This window comes from Neofelis nebulosa, chromosome 3, assembly GCF_028018385.1.
Source record: "Neofelis nebulosa isolate mNeoNeb1 chromosome 3, mNeoNeb1.pri, whole genome shotgun sequence".
NCBI classification, from domain to species: Eukaryota; Metazoa; Chordata; class Mammalia; order Carnivora; family Felidae; genus Neofelis; species Neofelis nebulosa.
Window position 1 is genome coordinate 130,883,314 of NC_080784.1, and position 17,880 is coordinate 130,901,193.

Here is a 17,880-nt window from a genome sequence, read left to right on the forward strand (position 1 = left end):
CTTGAAATGCTTGTTTATATGTGTATTAATTAACTTATGTATTATTTCATATGTACCAATATTATCAGAATATCTTGTACTGGAATAACTATTCCAAGATAGCAATGATAAAATTGGGACAATATGTTTAAAATATACATTTCAAGGTACTTGTGGATGAATAAACAGACCTGAAGGTGAGCCAGATTTTAGAAGAGGATATTTGATCCAAGTGAGATTTACATTTATGTGGCATTTTGCCTGAGGGACTCATTAGTACTCAGGGCTCAGGATAGGTGGAACTTAAGGAAAAAGCCAGGGGGTTATTGATTTGGGGAGTCAATGGATGGAGACCAGGATTGCTTAGGTAGCTGAAACATGAAGTTGAATATGCCACAAAAGTACAGAGCTACAGAAAAGGTGACCCCAAATATCTGGGTTTCAGTTAATTTGGCTTATTTATAAATGAGGTATTCTATATAAAGTTTCTCACCTGAGGCCTGATGTTAACATTAGCTGAATAGCTGAAAAAATTCAGGTTTCAACTGTTGCCCACTGCATGGAATGACAGTTTAGAAAATGAGCCCAGTGAAGTTAACTGACTCTTTCAACATAAAGCAGTACTTTCCAGAGCAGGATAACAAAATCCACTGTCTCTGCAATATCTCCCACAATGTTCAAAAAACAATAAAAAAAGATATTAGTTATCCAAAGAAACCACAAAGTGGGACCCATAGCAGAGAGAATATGCTGCTAATAGAAATAGGTCTTCATATTTGTTGATTATTAAGGAGACAGGAACTTTAAATTGGATTAGGAGGCATGAATGTTAATTCAGCTAATATAAATATGTTCAAGAACATAGATAACCTTATCTAATGTGTTGCCAAATACTATTTATATGTCTGCATAAACCAAATAGTGTTGCTTTGTACAAATGCATTTTTAGTTATGTAAATGGAATCGCTTATGTATTTTGTTGCTTTTTGCTTTTTTTCATGGAACAAGATGTTTTTCAAGATCTATAGATGCACCATATATACATCATATTTCTCTAACCCCCATATTTTACCTCACCTTTGTCCCAGGAATGGTCACATTGATTGACCGCATTTCAACCATAATGATAAAATGAGCATTCTTGTAAGTTGCTTTTATGGCCCTGTGTGACAATTTCTTGGAGTATATATCCATGAATAGAATTTTTGTGTAATAAGGTAGGTGAATACTTAGTGGGGTAAAGTTCTATAGCTAACCCAAATGATTATACCAATCTACATTCCTGGTAGCAGCACATAAGACTTCTTATATTCTCTTATCTTCAAAAATGTTTGGATTAGCCAGCTCCCTAATTTGCATAAAGTAAAATCTCCTTATAGATATAGTTTGCCAATGAATGTGACCATCTCTTCAATATGCATATTAGCTTTCAGGATTTTCTGTTCTGTAAATTACCTGTTCATGATCTTTGCCAATTATTTTTTCTGACAGAGTTGTGTTTTTCTAGTTGTTCTGGAGAAGCAACACATACATTGTACATATTAATCAACTTTTACTTTTGGATATTGCAAATTCCATTCCCTAGTTTGCCTAATAAATTTGTCCTTGGTTAACTGTGTTGAACATAAAACCATAATTTTGATGTCATACAATTTGTTCCTGACTTTAATTTTTGCAGTTCTTCTCCACTCCAGTTCACAAAGCTATTTTCCTAAATTTTCTTCTATTTGCTTTGTAGTTTTTCCTTTCAAAATTATGTCTATAATCCATTAGAAGTCCACTTTTGTGCCTGTTTCTTAATCAAAACTGAGGAACACTGAAGACAACCTATTCTTTCTTAAGTTTAATTAATTTATAGTGCTAGTCATAGGGGTACACACTGTCCCTCAAGAACATGTGTCAGCTGTTCTCCCTTTTAGAGCTTCTAGAATGACTTCCTGATAAATTAACAATTGTCTACAACCTTGCCTTCTGTTGGGTAACTGAAATCTACAATAAGGCAATCCATTGTAGAGAGAATATCGTGTTTTAAGTTTGCTTTCAGATTGATTTTAAGCAAGTTTTCTAATGGTGAGCACTTCATGATAAGGCAGAGCCATGCTAAAACAAGCAAACACAAATGCAACCCCCCAAAACCAAAAGCTTTCTTCTAAGGACCATGGAACAATGATCTATCTCACTTTATTTTTTCCTTGCTGTCTCCAACTTTTCTCCCATGCAAACATAATGTAACATATGTGTGCTTCCCAACCAAGGAACAACTTTTACAAAACAAAAACAAACAAAACAACTTTTAGGGGTTGCCAATTTGTTAAGTTTCAACCAGAGCCTGAATTTTATGATTTCTATACCGATTTTCTATTATGTTCAAATTCTATATATCTTGTCGTAGTCACATTTTGAAAATTTATCTTTAGTCTGTCATATTTTGTTCCATCATGAAATACCAAAAATACTTTAATTTTTTAAAGTATAGTTAGATATACTATGACAAATATTACACTTAGGGTTTTTCCGTAGATGAAGATTGAATAAGTAAATGGAACAGTTTAAAACACAGAAAATATTTTGTGTTGAAAAAGACAATGCTTTTCTCACTTAGTCTTCTGTAAGCTTTTCCTTAAGGATTTGTAGAAACAGAAGAATCATAAATACTTTCATATGTACATTATCTGCACTAGCAATTTCATTTTAATATTAATGTCATCTTCATTTTTCTGTCAATGTAACTTTGCCTGAAAAGCTTTTGATTTAGTATTATATCCTTTTCTGTTTTGTTTCTCTTGATACTCACCCTCTTCTCTCACTTTCTCTGAGTTTAAAGTAAATATTTAATAGATAATATTCAGAGAAGGAAATACGGATGCATTAAAATATTGTTAGGATAGTACTCTGAGCAACCTTGCAGGAAAATATTTTAAAATAAATATTGTAATGCCATTAAAAGGTGGTTTTGTTTGTGTGTTTGTTTGTTTTACTTAGCCTTATAATTCCTGGTTGAGGGCATACAGTGGTAAAATTGTAAATCTATTTATTGAAAATAAATATTGATATTTTGACACTCATGTTATAAGGGCCAATGATAAAAGCCGTAGTACTAAAGATTCAATTTGTGGTGACAAACAATTTAGTAATGACATTAATTTATCAAGTTTTCAAAACCTTATGTAGAAAGAAAAATAGGAGGTCAAAAGGACTTAGGTATTTTGAGAATGTACAGGATTGATCCTCAGATAGTCACCCTTGAAATATGAAATTATTTTCATTGTAAAACACACACACACACACACACATACACACACTCACATATGCCATAGATATCAGAACATTATCTCTTCAAAACACATTTAAAATACATCAACAGAAATAATAATAGAACTGCATCTATTAATGAAGCTTAAGACATTTTTTCCTGATGCCATTGAATTTCAGGGGTTCTTATTATCTGTGTAAGAAAATATTATAGCTGTTTAAATTATCCCTGTTTAATCTAAAACCTATAATAATCAAAATGACTAAGAATGATTTAGACTCCATGACAGAAGTGGTGGTGATAAAATTGTGGAGTTAATGCATTGTGCAGATCAGAATGTTTTTTGGAGTTAGATGTAGGAAGGCAGATTAATAAGAAATAAGGATAATGCATTTGAATTTATACTTTCATAAATCTTTTCCCTGAACAGCAGTAGGAATTTACAGAGGATACATCTAAACTATAGACAGTGCTCCAAAGATAATCAGGGCTTAGAAAACTAATCATAGAATAGTATTCAAGTTTTTGTGTTGAGTTGGATTTCTGGGATAGGATTTAATACATTCAAATGATTATCATCATATTAAAAAACCAAAAAAGAAACAAATAAACAAAAACTTTCTTGTGTACTACTCACAAGGAAGAATGAAATTTCGCATCTCTTAACCATAAAACTGCCTTTCATACACGTAATATCCATAACTCATGTTGACTTTCACTTTCAAATTCTGACTGATCAAGCACATTGTGTTTTGATCTTTGAGTCAGTAAAATTTATTTTATAAAAATCAATCAGTTTTATATTTTGTTAAAGAGATGGAAAAGAAATGCAAAATTTGTGCTTTTCCTGTATGGAAAATATGATTAACTTGCTCAACATCCTTTCCAATCTCCTTAAAGTTTCGGTTCTGCAACCAGGTCTGCCAATTCAAAGCTGAGGCATGTGAAAAGGGAAGTGAAGTGCAGGATACATATTTTATGCACATTCATGATGGGATGGTTTTGAAACTAGAATATTTTTGATTCCGCAGCTTACTACAGCGATGTACCTTTCCGATATCACAGCTCTGATTGCAATAGTGATAGCAGTGGCCTTGTGCACAAAGTGGTAGTTGTAGCTATCTCAAATTTGGCAACGGCAGAGAGCACTTACCTGGGCTTTGCTTTAGAATTTTATTCCTGAATAATATTCCATCGTGTGTTCATCCTAGAGCTTGCTCCTCTAGCTCCCAACAATGGTTTTGTATGCACTTATCAAACCTTTTGCATAATATAAACCACACAGAGGTATGAGAAGTGTTTGTAGTCACTGAACTTCAAAGAAAGGAAAATCTGCGATTGCCTCTTTGACCTGATCTGATTAGTCTTGACACTAGTGAAAGTCAGCTTACTGTTAGTAAATGCGACACAATTCCCATAAGTGTCAAAGAGCTCAAACAGAAAAAATTATATATTTATGTTTCAATCTTCAGATCAAGACAAATTCAGAAAATCAGAGTTTTTATGACTTGCCCAAAGATGATTTCTTAAATTTTTTCATCAAAACTTGTTTTAATATTCACAATAACACCAACGACAGTGTTCCAGTTTTGGCATATTAGGAACAAGGTCATAAAAAGAAAACTTCTTCCTAAATTGTCTCTTTAATATTGATGCTAAGTATCTTATAGGCAAACTCTAATTTGAGATAATAAAATTGGGAAAATATATGATTAACTTCTTAGTGTAATTTTTATCAAAACTACCCTAAATTACTTAATATAAGCATGCTCATGTATCTCAACTCTCCTTTGGAAAACAGTGATAGGACAGTTTGGATAAACAAGGCTTCATATTTTTCTTGCTATCAGCAGTTTTCCAAAGTTTAATGAGACTTTCCCAATAAAGTATCAGAATTCCATGGCCTCCTCAACAAATTATACCTAGAAGTAGAGCTTAGTATACATTATCTATAGGATGCATACTTTTGGATAAAGTTTTGTTAGGTTATTTCTTTTATTGAGTTATCTTTTATTTAATGTAAAATTTACCATATTTACCAGTTTTACGTGTACAATTCAGTGGCAGTAACTACCTTCATAATGCAACCATCACCACAATTTATTTCCTTTTTTTGAGGGGGGAAGTCCATTTAAACCCAAACTCATGGTTATGTTTCATACAAATAGAATCACACAATAAGCGTTTCTTGTGTATCTGGCTTATTTACCTAACAATGTTTTCAAAGTAAATCCAGAATTTTATTCCTGAATAATATTCCATTGTGTGTATATGCCACATTTTCTTTATCCATTCTTCAGCTGATGGACACTTGGGTTTCATCCACTTTTGACTATAAGAGAATGGAATAAGCTTTTATGAATATTCATTTACATATAGTTGTCTGAAAATTCCTTTCCAATCATTTGGAGATATGTACATAGGAGTGGAATTGGGGGAGGTAATAAATATAGTAATTTGACATTTAAGTTTTTAAAAAGTTATTTATTCAATTTTGAATGAAAGAGCATGAGTGGCATCCAGGCAGAGAGAGAGAGGGACAGAAGATCCAAAGTGGATTCTGTGCTGACAGCAGTGAGATGATGTAGGGTTTGAACTCATGAACTGTGTGATTATGACCTGAGCTGAAGTTGGACACTCAACTGACTGAGCCAACCAGGCAACCCGACATTTAGCTTTTTGAGGAACCACCAAATTCTTTCCTATGGTGATTAAGCCATTTTATATTCTCACCATCAATTTATGAGAGTTCCAATTTCTTTCCATGTTTACCAACTTATTTTCCTTTTTTAAAAAAATAGTTATTCTAATAAGTGTGGTATGATATCTCATTATTGTTTGATATGCATTTCCCTAATGATTAGTGATGTTGAGAATCTTTTTATGTGCTTGATGGCCATTTGTATATATTTTGGGGGGAAACGTCTATAATATTTTAGCTTTTAAAAAAAATTGGGTCATTTGTCTTCTTGTTAGTGAGTTGTTTGTTTTCACATATTTTCACACTGGACCCTTATTAGATATATAACTGGTAAATATTTTCTCTCATTCTTTAAATTATCTTGTTGCTATATTGATAATATCCTTTGATCCACAAAGGTTTTTAATTTTTATGAAGTCTTATTTATCTATTTTTTCTTTTGCTGCTTATACATTTGGTGTCACATCAAAGAATTCATTGCCTGATCAGGATCATGAAGGCTTACTCTTGTGTTTTGTTCTTGAGTTTTATGGTTAGAGCTGGTATATTTATGTCATTTATTATGCCATCCATTTTGAGTTAATTTTTATGTATGATGTGAAGGAGGAATCTAACTTCATTCTTTTGCATATGAACCATACCATTGTCCCAGCAATATTCATTGAATAGATTATTTTTTTCCCTTTGAGTGATGTTGGCATGTTTGTCAAAAATAAATTGGTTGGGGCGCCTGGGTGGCTCGGTCGGTAGAGCGTCCGACTTCGGCTCAGGTCATGATCTCACAGTCTGTGAGTTCGAGCCCCGCGTTGGGCTCTGTGCTGACTGCTCAGAGCCTGGAGCCTGTTTCGGATTCTGTGTCTCCCTCTCTCTCTGCCCCTCCCCCGTTCATTCTCTGTCTCAAAAATAAATAAACGCTAAAAAAAAATTTTAAAAATAAAAAATAAAAAAAATAAATTTTTTTAAAATAACAATACATGATTGTATTGTTAGACTCTCAATTCTATTCTATTGGTAGATTTATCCATCCGTATGCCAGAGCAATACTGTTTAGATTACTGTAGTTTTGTAGTAAGTTTTGCAATCAGGAAATGTGAGTCTTGTACCTTTGCTTTTATTTTTCAGTATTTTTTTTGGCCATTTGAGATTCCTTGAAATTCCATATAAATTTGAGGATCAGCTTTACCATTTTTGAAAAAAACACCTTTGGAATTTTGATGGAGATTGTATTGATTCTATAGATTGCTTTGGATAGTCTTGACATCTTAGCAATATTAAGTCTTCCAATCCATGAACAAGGGATTTCTTCCCATTTATTTAGTTCTTTTTAATTTCTTCCAACACTGTTTTATAGTGTTTAGTGCAGAATTCTTTCATCTTCTTGGTTAAATTAATTCCTATTGATTCTATTCTTTCGGACGGTGTTGTGAATGTGATTGTTTTCTTATTTTCCTTTTTGAAATATTCATTCCTAGTGTATAGAAACCAATCCTGCAATTTTTTCAGATTTCATTTATTAGCTTTACTAGCTTTTTTTTGTGGATTCATTGGCATTTTGTATATAGTGGGTCAGATCATCTGTGAATAGAAATAGTTTTACTTCTTTCTTTCCAATTAAGATTTTTAAGAAAGTCTTTTCTTTCTTTCTTTTTGCTTTTTTTATGTAGAAAATCAATTTATTGTATTATAAGCACTTATACAGTTAGTTATGGACAATAATGGGCCTGGTGGTGAAACAGATCACCCAAATTAGAGATGGTATCAAACTGGTGGTCAATAACTAACTCCTAAAAATGTAACACTTATTCATGATTAATTTAATTTAAAAAAAATGCAAGATTTATTTTATAGACTTAACTAGACAGACCTCTTCACTAACTAAAGAGGTATAGCGATCAGGTAAAAACATACATCTTTACAAGTTGGTTAGGGTTAAAAAAAAAAATCCAGAAGGGAAATAAATACTATGAAAACAGCTTTAAAAATTCACTCCTAAGCAAAAATATATGAAGAAAGTGGAACACATAGTTTTGCCTTAACTGAAGAACAGGAGAGGAGACTGGTTTTGCCTAGGAAAATGTGCATCTTGTGAAGTAAGATATGAAGGTATTAGACTAGGAATATGTATGTCTTGAATCTTTCCTATTTGCTGTGTAAAAATAATAGTCTGCAGTGTTATACATCATACCTCATACCTCAGACACCTACCTCTCTTGGCTTTATTCTTATTCAAGCGTTTACCTACATGAGACTAAAAACTTAGAGAAATAGCATAAGAAAAATAACCACACACAATATTTCCCTTTATGTGACTACTTTAGATGTGGCTTGATTACTAGGAAGTTACTGAAGAAAATTTAAGTATAAATCTGTGGCTTTGCTGAATTAAGCCCCCCAATTAATGTCTAGAAAACATTCACTCCTCGGGCCAATACCATTGCTAGTGGTACCTGTTATAGAAGGATATTCAAACAAAACTCTGAGTGTCTCAAAACCATTGTTAAATAAATCTCAGAGTTAAGAGTGGGGGAAAGGAGAGTCTAAAATCACAAGAAATGCAGAAATATCTAGGAACTTGTCTTTCTGGATCCATACTTCCCTTCAAGGTCTTCATCACTGTAAATATTCCCTATCATTTCCACATTTGCATAATGTTGTGATGTGACACAAAACAAATTACCCAAGCCTCATTAGGATTCCAGGAGAAATCAGGTATTGGTAATGTGATCACTATGAATAAACAATTCTGGTGGCCTATCTTCTCCATTGTCATGGGATCATTCCTCTCAATTTTACTTAAGTCTTACACATTCAGTCTGTGATCAGTACTATGGGGAGAGGACCCATTGTCACAGAGAAGAAAAGAGATAAGAACACACAGGGGAATGCACAAGAAGGTTTCCCTGAAGCCACTGGCTTGCTAAACAAGACAGGCTGAATTTCCTGAGTTTTTACAGCTAGCAGTCTTAAAGCCTTGTGTTGAGTTTTTACAACTAGCAGTCTTAAAGCCTGGTGTTTAAAGGTCAGCAGGCATGACTAGGATAGAACCTGGAGAGTACCGCTTGCCTGCTCCTGGGAAGAAGGCAGGCAAACAGTACAAGGGCAGGTAGCATGGAAACAACAATCTGAAGAATGCCTGGGCCACACAGGATGGAGATTTTTCACTTTTCCCAGGGTGCATCTCTGAGAGGCTGTGTTCACTCTTCACAGAGACGCCTCTTCAGGAACAAAGGCACTGGCTGGCACCATTGCCATCCCCTGCCACTCAGCATAAGCACAGAGTCACTGCTGGAAGCAGAACAACACCACACTGGCTGCCTAACTTGCTTACATCAAGCTCTGTCCCTAAGCACTCTGGTGGGACTGGCCTTCTCAGTCAAGCTTGTGTCATTCCTAGCATGGTGCGCCTCTCTCCACAGAAGACAGGACCAAACTCCTACTCACATCGTGTCTTCCTAACAGAGAGCTCTGCAGGGACTCAGTTCCATGGATATTGGCAAGTCTCATTTCACAAGCAGACCAGAGCACACCTAGTTAAAACTCACCACATTCAGACCAGAGACCAAACACTGCCCACAGCAGGCAAGGAGAACCTCTGCAGACAACTGGCGTGAAGGATGGAGCAGCCAAACCACATCAGCAGAGCACACACAACACACGCTAAAGACACTTCCTGAAGCCCCAGGACCTGGCAATACATGACTCTTCTTCATAAAACCATTACTTTCAGTAGCAGGGGACATAACTAGCTCTTCTAACACAGAGAAGGAGCCAGAGACTTAGACAAAATGCCAAGACAGTGGCACTTATCCTAAGTAAAAGAACAAGATAAGGCCATGGCCAGAGATCTAAGTGAAACAGATATAAGTAACATACCTAATGGAGAATTTAAAGCAACAACCGTAAGAATACTCACTGGGCTTGAGAAAAGAATAGAAGACATCAGTGAGACCCTTACCACAAAGATAAAAGAATTAAAAAGGAATTAGTCATAGATTAAGAATACAATAAATGAGATTAGAAACATGCTTCATGCATGCAGGGGGCTGGAAGAAGCAGAGAAATGAATTACTGACCTAGAATGTGAATTAATACAAAGCAATAAAGCTGAACAAAGGAGAGAAAGAAGAATTATGCAACAGGAGCATTGACTTACAGAACTCAGTGATACCATCAAAATTAAAATACCATTCATATTAAAGGAGTCTTAGAAGAAGAAGAGAGGGAGCTCCTGGGTGGCTCAGTTGGTTGAGCATCTCACTTCGACTCAGGTCATGATCTTGTGGTCTGTGAGTCTGAGCCCCATGTTGGGCTCTGTGCTGACAGCTCAGATTCTGTGTCTCCCTCTCTCTCTGCCCCTCCCCCGACTCATGCTCTGTCTCTCTCTCTGTCAAAAATAAAAAAAAAAAAAAACATTTAAAAAATTTAAAAAAAAAGAAGAGAGAGCAAAGGGAGCAGAAAATTTATTTCAAGAAATAACAGCAGGAAACTTCCCTAATCTGGAAAGGAAACAGACATTCGGATCCAGGTGACATAGAGAACTCTCTTTTGAGAAAAGCAGCTCAACACCAAGACATATTGTGATTAAACTTGCAAGATACAGTGTTAAAAAAAAAATCTTAAGCAGCAAAACAAAAGAAGTCCTTAACTCGTGGGAAAAACCAATAAGAGTAGCTGGAGATTTCTCAACAGAAATTTGGCAAGCCAGAAGAGTGGCATGATATATTCAAAGTGCTGAATAGGAAAAATTCTGCAGCCAAAAATAGTCTATCCAGAAAGGCTATCATTCAGGAAAGGAGATGTAAAGTTTTCCAGACAAACGAAAACTAAATGAGTTCTTGACCACTAAACCAGCTCAGCAAGAAATTTTAAAGGGGACTCTTTGAGTGGAAACAATAACAAAAGTGACAAAGACAAGAAAAATTCAGAGGAAATCTCTAGAAACAATGGCAAAACAAGTAATAATTGGCCATAAATACATATATATTGATAATTACTTTGAATGTAAATGGACTAAACATGCCAATCAAAAGACATAGTGTGCTGGAGCGCCTGGGTGGCTCAGTCGGTTAAGCGCCAGACTTTGGCTTGGGTCATGACTTTGCAGTTCGTGGGTTTGAGCCCTGTGTCAGGCTTTGTGCTGACAGCTCGGAGCCTGGAGCCTGCCTTGTATTCTGTGTCATCCTCTCTCTCTGCCCTTCCCCTGCTCAAGCTCTCTTTCTCTGTCTCAAAAATAAATAAAATAAAAAAAAAAAAGACAGGGTGCCAAAATGGATTAAAATAATAGACTCATCTAGGGGCACCTTGGTGGTTAAGCGTTTGACTTCATCTCAGACCATGATCTCACGGTTGGTGGGTTTAAGCTACACATTAGGCTCTGTGCTGACAGCTGGGAGCCTGGAGCCAGTTTTGGATTCTGTGTCTCCCTCTCTCTTTGCCTCTCACCCACTCACGTTCTGTCTCTCTCTCTTTCTCAAAAATGAATAAACATTAAAACAAAGGCTCATCTATATGTTGCCTACAAGAGACTCGTTTTAGACCTAAAGACTCACCTGCAGATTGAAAGAAGTTAAATTAAGCCCAGAGTGATAGAAGGAAGTAAATAGCAAAGATTAGAGCACACTTAAAATCAATAGAAATATATAGTATTTTCAATACAATATCATCTTATGCTATTAACCAAAATAGGAAACAGTAGCACAAATTAATGAAATTAAGAGTTGGTGTTTGGAAAATGTTGACAAGTCTTTAGCTAGACTAAGCAAAAATAGATAAGACTCATATAAATACTTAAAAATGAAAGAGGAGACATTCTAAATAATGCCAAAGATATAAAAAGGATTAAAAGGAACTACTATGAGCAATTTTATGCCAACAAACTAGGTGATCTTGAAGAAATGGATAAATTCCCAGAAATATTCAACCCATCAAGATGAAATCATGAAAAATAGAAAGTTTGAACATATCTATAACTAAAATGGAGATAGAATAGTTAATGAAAAAAACTATCAATAAGAGACCTATTAGAGTAGCTCAGTTAGTTAAGCGTCCAGCTCTTGGTTTCAGCTCAGGTCATGATCTCACAGTTTCGTGGGTTCAAGTCCTGCATTGAGCTCTGTGCTGACAGTGTGTAGCCTGCTTGGGATTCTCTGTCTCCCTCTTTCTCTGCCCCTTCCTCATTTGCGCTGTATCTGTCTCTCTTGAAATAAATAAATAAATAAATAAATAAACAACAACAACAACAACAAAAAAGCCCTATCAGTAAAGCAAAGCTCCAGATAACTTCGTTGATGAATTACACCAAATATTTAAAGAAAAATTAATAACAGTCCTCAAACGCTTCCACAAAATTAAAGCAGAGAACATATTTATGAACACATTTTAAAATGCAAGCATTACCCTGATACTAAAGGCAAAATGCCACAAAAGAAGAAAAGTATAGGGCAATATCCGTTACAAAACAGGTGCAGAAATCCCCAACAAATTACTAGGAAATCGAATTCAAAAACACATCAAAAGGATCAAGTGAAAATTATTCCTGGCATGCAAAGATGGTTCAATATGTGAAAATTGGTTAATGTGATATATCACATTAACAAATAAATAATGCAAATCACATGATCATCTCAAAAATATTAACTAATTTCAACAAAGTTTTATGATAAAAGCTCTCAACAAACTAATAATAGAAGAAAAACATCTCAGTATACCGAAGACCACATATGAAAAGTCCACATCTAACATCATACCTAATGGTGAAAAATTGAAAACTTTTTTTCCAAGATCAGGAACAAGGCCAGGATGCAAATGATATGACTTCTACATGGAAAAATCTAAAGACTACAAAAGAAATTCTGTTAGAACTAATAAATTAGGTAAAGTTGCAGGATACAAAATGTACAAAAATCAGCTTTGTTTCACAAACTAACAACAAACTATTTGAAAAGGAGATTAGGAAAACAATCTTATTTACAATACCACCAAAAGAGAATAAAATACTTAGGAATAAATTTAGCTAATGATGCGGAAAACATATGTAATGAAAATTCCAAAACATTTATGAAATAATTTAAAGAAGACACAAATATGAACAAAGTATCTCATACACATGGATAGGAAGACTTAATAGTATTAAAATGTACATACTACACAAAGTGATCTACAAATTCAATATAATCCTTATAAAAATACCAGTGAGAATTTTTTAGTATAAATAGAAATTGCAATTCTACAATTCATATGAAACCACAAAAGACCACATAACCAACCTTGAGAAAGAACAGCATGCAAGCATCACTCTCCCTGATTTCAAAATATGTTGGAAAGCTACAATAATCAAAGTGGTATAGATGGGCATAAGAACTGATGTATCAATCAAAGGAACAGCATAGTGAGCCCAGAAATAAACAAACAAAATAAACATGCATGTTAGGTCAAGTGATCTCAAAGGTGCAAAAATTTCACAATTGGGAAAGAATAATTTCTTTAATAAATAGTGTCAAGAAAACTGGATAGCCGCATACAAAAAAATGTAACTGGATCCTCATCTTACCATAGTAAAAAATCAACTCAAAATTGATTAAGGACTTACATATAAACTTGAAACTAAAAATCTTAGGACAAAACAGGAGGAAAGTTTCAAGACATTAGTCTTGACAATGAATTCTGGGATGTGACACCAAAAGCACAGGGAATGAAAACAAAAATTAAAAAGTGGGGGACCACATCAAACTAAAACGATTCTGTGCAAAAAAGTAAACAATCAACAAAGTGAATGCCAACCCTCAAATTGGGAGAAAATATTTTCAGTCTTGGTATCTGATAAGGGGTTAATCTCCAACACATATAAAGAACCTCTAAAACCAATAGAAAATAATAACCCAATTAAAAATGGGTAAAGGACTTGAATTGGCGTTTCTCCAAAGAAGACACACAAATAGCCAACAGGTATATAAAATATGCTCAGTGTCATTAGAGAAATACACATCAAAAGCACAATTAAATATAACTTCACACCTGTCAAGATGGCTATTATTAAAAAAAGAGAAAAGCTTGGAAAAGATGCTAAAAAATTGAAACCCTGTGTGTTTTCTGACAGGAATGCAAAATGTTACAGCCACTATGGAAACAGCACAGAGGTTACTTAAAAAAATTAAAAATAGATCTCCAATATGATTGAACAAAATCTTCTGCAAATTTATCCAAAAGAATTGAAATTAGAATCTCAAAGAGAAATTGGTAACCTCATGGTCATTGCAACACTATTTGCAATAATCATTGATAAATGGAAAAAGAAAATATGGTATGACTTTTATTCCTTTATTTTCTTTCTGATCCCCAGTATCATTTCAATAGTACCATATTCGAGTACATTGATTCTTTGTTCCGTCTGCTTAATTATGCTGCTGAATACTACTAATGAATTCTTCATTTTAGTTATTTTACTTCGTAGCTGTGTAATTTCTGTCTGCTTCCTTCTGATAATTTCAGCTTCATTATTAATATTCTTATTCAGTTTATAAATCTTTTTCTTGATTTTCTTCTCCACTTTTTCCATGTTTTTTTTCAGCTCTTGGAGCATATTTGAGGCTGTTTATAGAAGTATTTGTCTAGTAAACCTAATGTTTGTGTGTTTCCTCAGAAACAGTTTCCATTAATTTCTTCTATGAATAGACTATGCTTCCTTTTTTCTTTGTATACTTAGTATTTTTTTCCTGACAGTGGCAAATTATGAATATTATAATATGGTGACTCTGGAAATCATATTCTTTCTCATCCTCAGAGTCTGTTTTTTGGTTGCTGTAGGCAGTAGTTGCTTAATGATCTTTCTAAACAACTTTTGTGAAATTTGTATTCTTCGTCATGTATGCTCTCTGAGATCTCTTATCTTTTCGATTATTGGCTAGTGGTTTGATAGGGATTTTCTTGAAAACAAAATGCCAAAAAAAGAGACAATGAAAATTAAAGCAAGAATAAAAGGAGGAAGTGAGGGGGGGGGTAGAGAGAGAGAGAGAGAGACAAGAAGGAGGAGAAGGAGGGAGAGGAGAGCAGGGGAGAGGGTAAAAAGAGGAAAGAAAGAAAGAAAGAAAGAGGAAAAGGAAAAGGAAAATGAAGGGAAAAGCAAAGAAAGGGAAAGGGAAAGAGAAAGGGAAAGGAAAGGAGAGGAGAGGAGAGGAGAGGGAAGGAAAGGAAAGAAAAGGAAGGAAAAAAAACCTCTCCTAGTTTTGGAGATGGGTTCTGTTATGTGTTCTCTTTCAATACTTGGCTAGAATTGCTCTGAGTCTGGAGATGAGCCAGAGGTGAAAGTTTAGGGTCTTCTCAGTTTTTTGCATCAACAACAGAGTTAAAATGTTGGTAAGATTTATTCATATTATCATAGTGATGTGAGGTTTTTCCTACACAATGGGGGCATAGGGTGAATGGAATTAATATTATTTCTATGCCTAATATTAAAACCTATGAAGACAACAGCAGAATAATATGGGTATATCATCAAGGATTCAGAAACATCAAAAATGAAGGTTAGGTTATACTATAAAATAACCTATCAGTTCAGCTAAAATTCTGAGAAAACAAATGCATGGAATATGTATAGAACAAAATTATGAATACAAACTATGGTCTTATGCTTGTTGTAGCAACAAAGGCTATATGAGCTACTCATATTTTTATTAGTTACATATTTATACAATTTAATTTTCTTCTGTATTTTCCTCTCTTCTTTTACAGTATTATTTTATATAGGATGGAGTAGTGGTTTTATTTCATAGGTTACTAGAAATCAAGGATGGATTGTTACTGGACTAAAAGGGATAATGAACATCACTCAGATACGGAAATGTGACAGATGAGAGTTTAATCTCTTCTTTGGGAAAAGGGTGACACCATACAATGAATTATTTGTGTTAGGTTAATTGGTAGCAGCTTGTTGCTCTAACTGTTATTCAAGAATTTAAGCTTAAGAAGAAAAATGTGTGTTTAGATGTGGCCATTGAGTATTTTGATGGTGGCAAATACTAGAATTGGCTCACTCAACATCCACTTATGTAATCTCTCAGGAGCCAATAGCAGACAAGTATAAAGTACTTGTCCCGATTTCTTTGTATCTAGACTTTGGAATATATTTCAGTTTATAGCAATTGGATGCATTTATGCAAGACTGATCAGATAAAGAAAGAGTATACGGTATTCATTTTTCTAGCATTGGTCATGGCAATGGTGGAATGGTTCAGACGCCAGCAGATTTCTTGATTAATCAATTTCTGCAATGATGAGATAACTTTCTTGATCTGGGCAGAGGCACAACAGATCTGGGTACTGAAAATATTTCCTGGAACCTCAACGTAGTCACCTCTCTCCATTTCATCAATTATATATGCACCAAATTTTCTGTATTCTTTCCGAGCTTAGACAGATTATAATGCATTCTGTTTGTAATTGATCACTCTCCAGTACAGTCTCTAAATGAAAAATTGCGTAATTTTTATCAGAACAAAAGGGTTCAAACTGTAACAAGAATAGTCAGTCAGTCACCTGACAAAAAAAAAAAAAAAAAAGAACATTGGATGTTGAAAATCCTTCCATGAACTAACAATGTATTTCCAATCTATTAAGGATAGGCTTAGGTAGGTGAAGATAAAATATATTACAATGTTAAAAGAAAAAAAAAAAGAAAATATATTACATGTTTCTCAAACTCAGCAATGGTAAGTAGAAAATGGAGATAGCATTATTGTAGTTTTCAATAAAAAAATATGGTATTTAAAAAACCTGAAACCATGCTCTGCAAGTGTAGGCAGTGGACACTTGCTAAGCAATTTGCAATTATATCTTTGGGTCTATTTTAGTTATCTATTAATCTTATAAGATTTATAACTGCCACTATGCTATATCTCACCATCAATTAGTAAAATGAACCGGAAAAACTTATGTGATTTATCTACATACATCCTAATTGTCTCAAAAGCACTATGACAAAAGAGATTATATAACATGAAGTATACAGACAGCAGCAATTGCTAAAATGAAAAAAGCAACATTCAAATATCTGAGCTTTATAGTCAGAAAGACAAAGTGAGGGGCGCCTGGGTGGCTCAGTCGGTTGAGCGTCTGACTTCGGCTCAGGTCATGATCTCACGGTTCCTGGGTTCGAGCCCCGCATCGGGTTCTGTGCTGATAGCTCAGAGCCCGGATCCTGCTTCCAATTCTGTGTCTCCCTCTCTCTCTGCCCCTCCCCCACTCACATTCTGTGTCTCTCTCCAAAAATAAACATTAAAAAAATTAAAAAAAAAAGACAAAGTGAAGATGCAGATATGTTAGTGTAAAGAAGTATGGAGTTAGCGCCAACCCCTTCAGATCTCTAGCAATCATAAATACGAGTTTCCTACAGAAAGTATTTTAAAATTCACCTTATAGCTCAATTTACACTTAAGATAGTTAGAAATGTACACATTAAATAGATACAGGTATCTTGTGATAAGCCATACTTAGAATTGAGAGTCTGTTCTATATCCAAAAAATTGAAGTAGAAGCTTAACATAGACAATACATATAGGATTTGTAAAAAAAAATAATCACAAGAATATGAAAATCACCTTGCAAAGAATAGTCTCATTTATTCTATCAGTCAGTCCAACTAATTGATACTTTGCAAAATATATTCAAATTAGTTTAAACAGTAATGTTAATATGTTTGTTAATATTTTTATAATACATTAAAATCTTTGACTTTACAAAAACATAATTTGCAATTATACAGAGATTAAAGCACTAGAGATCACTAGAAATTACATACATGTTATATATATATGATATACTTATCATACATCTACATATGCGAAATTTGATTCCAGTTTTTCATAGTAGTTATATTGTATAAAGTTGTTGTGAACACCAAAGTAGGCAATATGAAAGCATTTGAAACATTGTTCCTGGGAAAATAGGGTTAGGT

At 34.2% G+C, this 17,880-nt stretch overlaps 1 pseudogene; it reads right to left on the reverse strand.

The window, feature by feature from the left end:
• Positions 1 to 17,880, reverse strand: part of LOC131508045 (protein SET-like) — a 57,452-nt pseudogene that overhangs the window by 1,033 nt on the left and 38,539 nt on the right.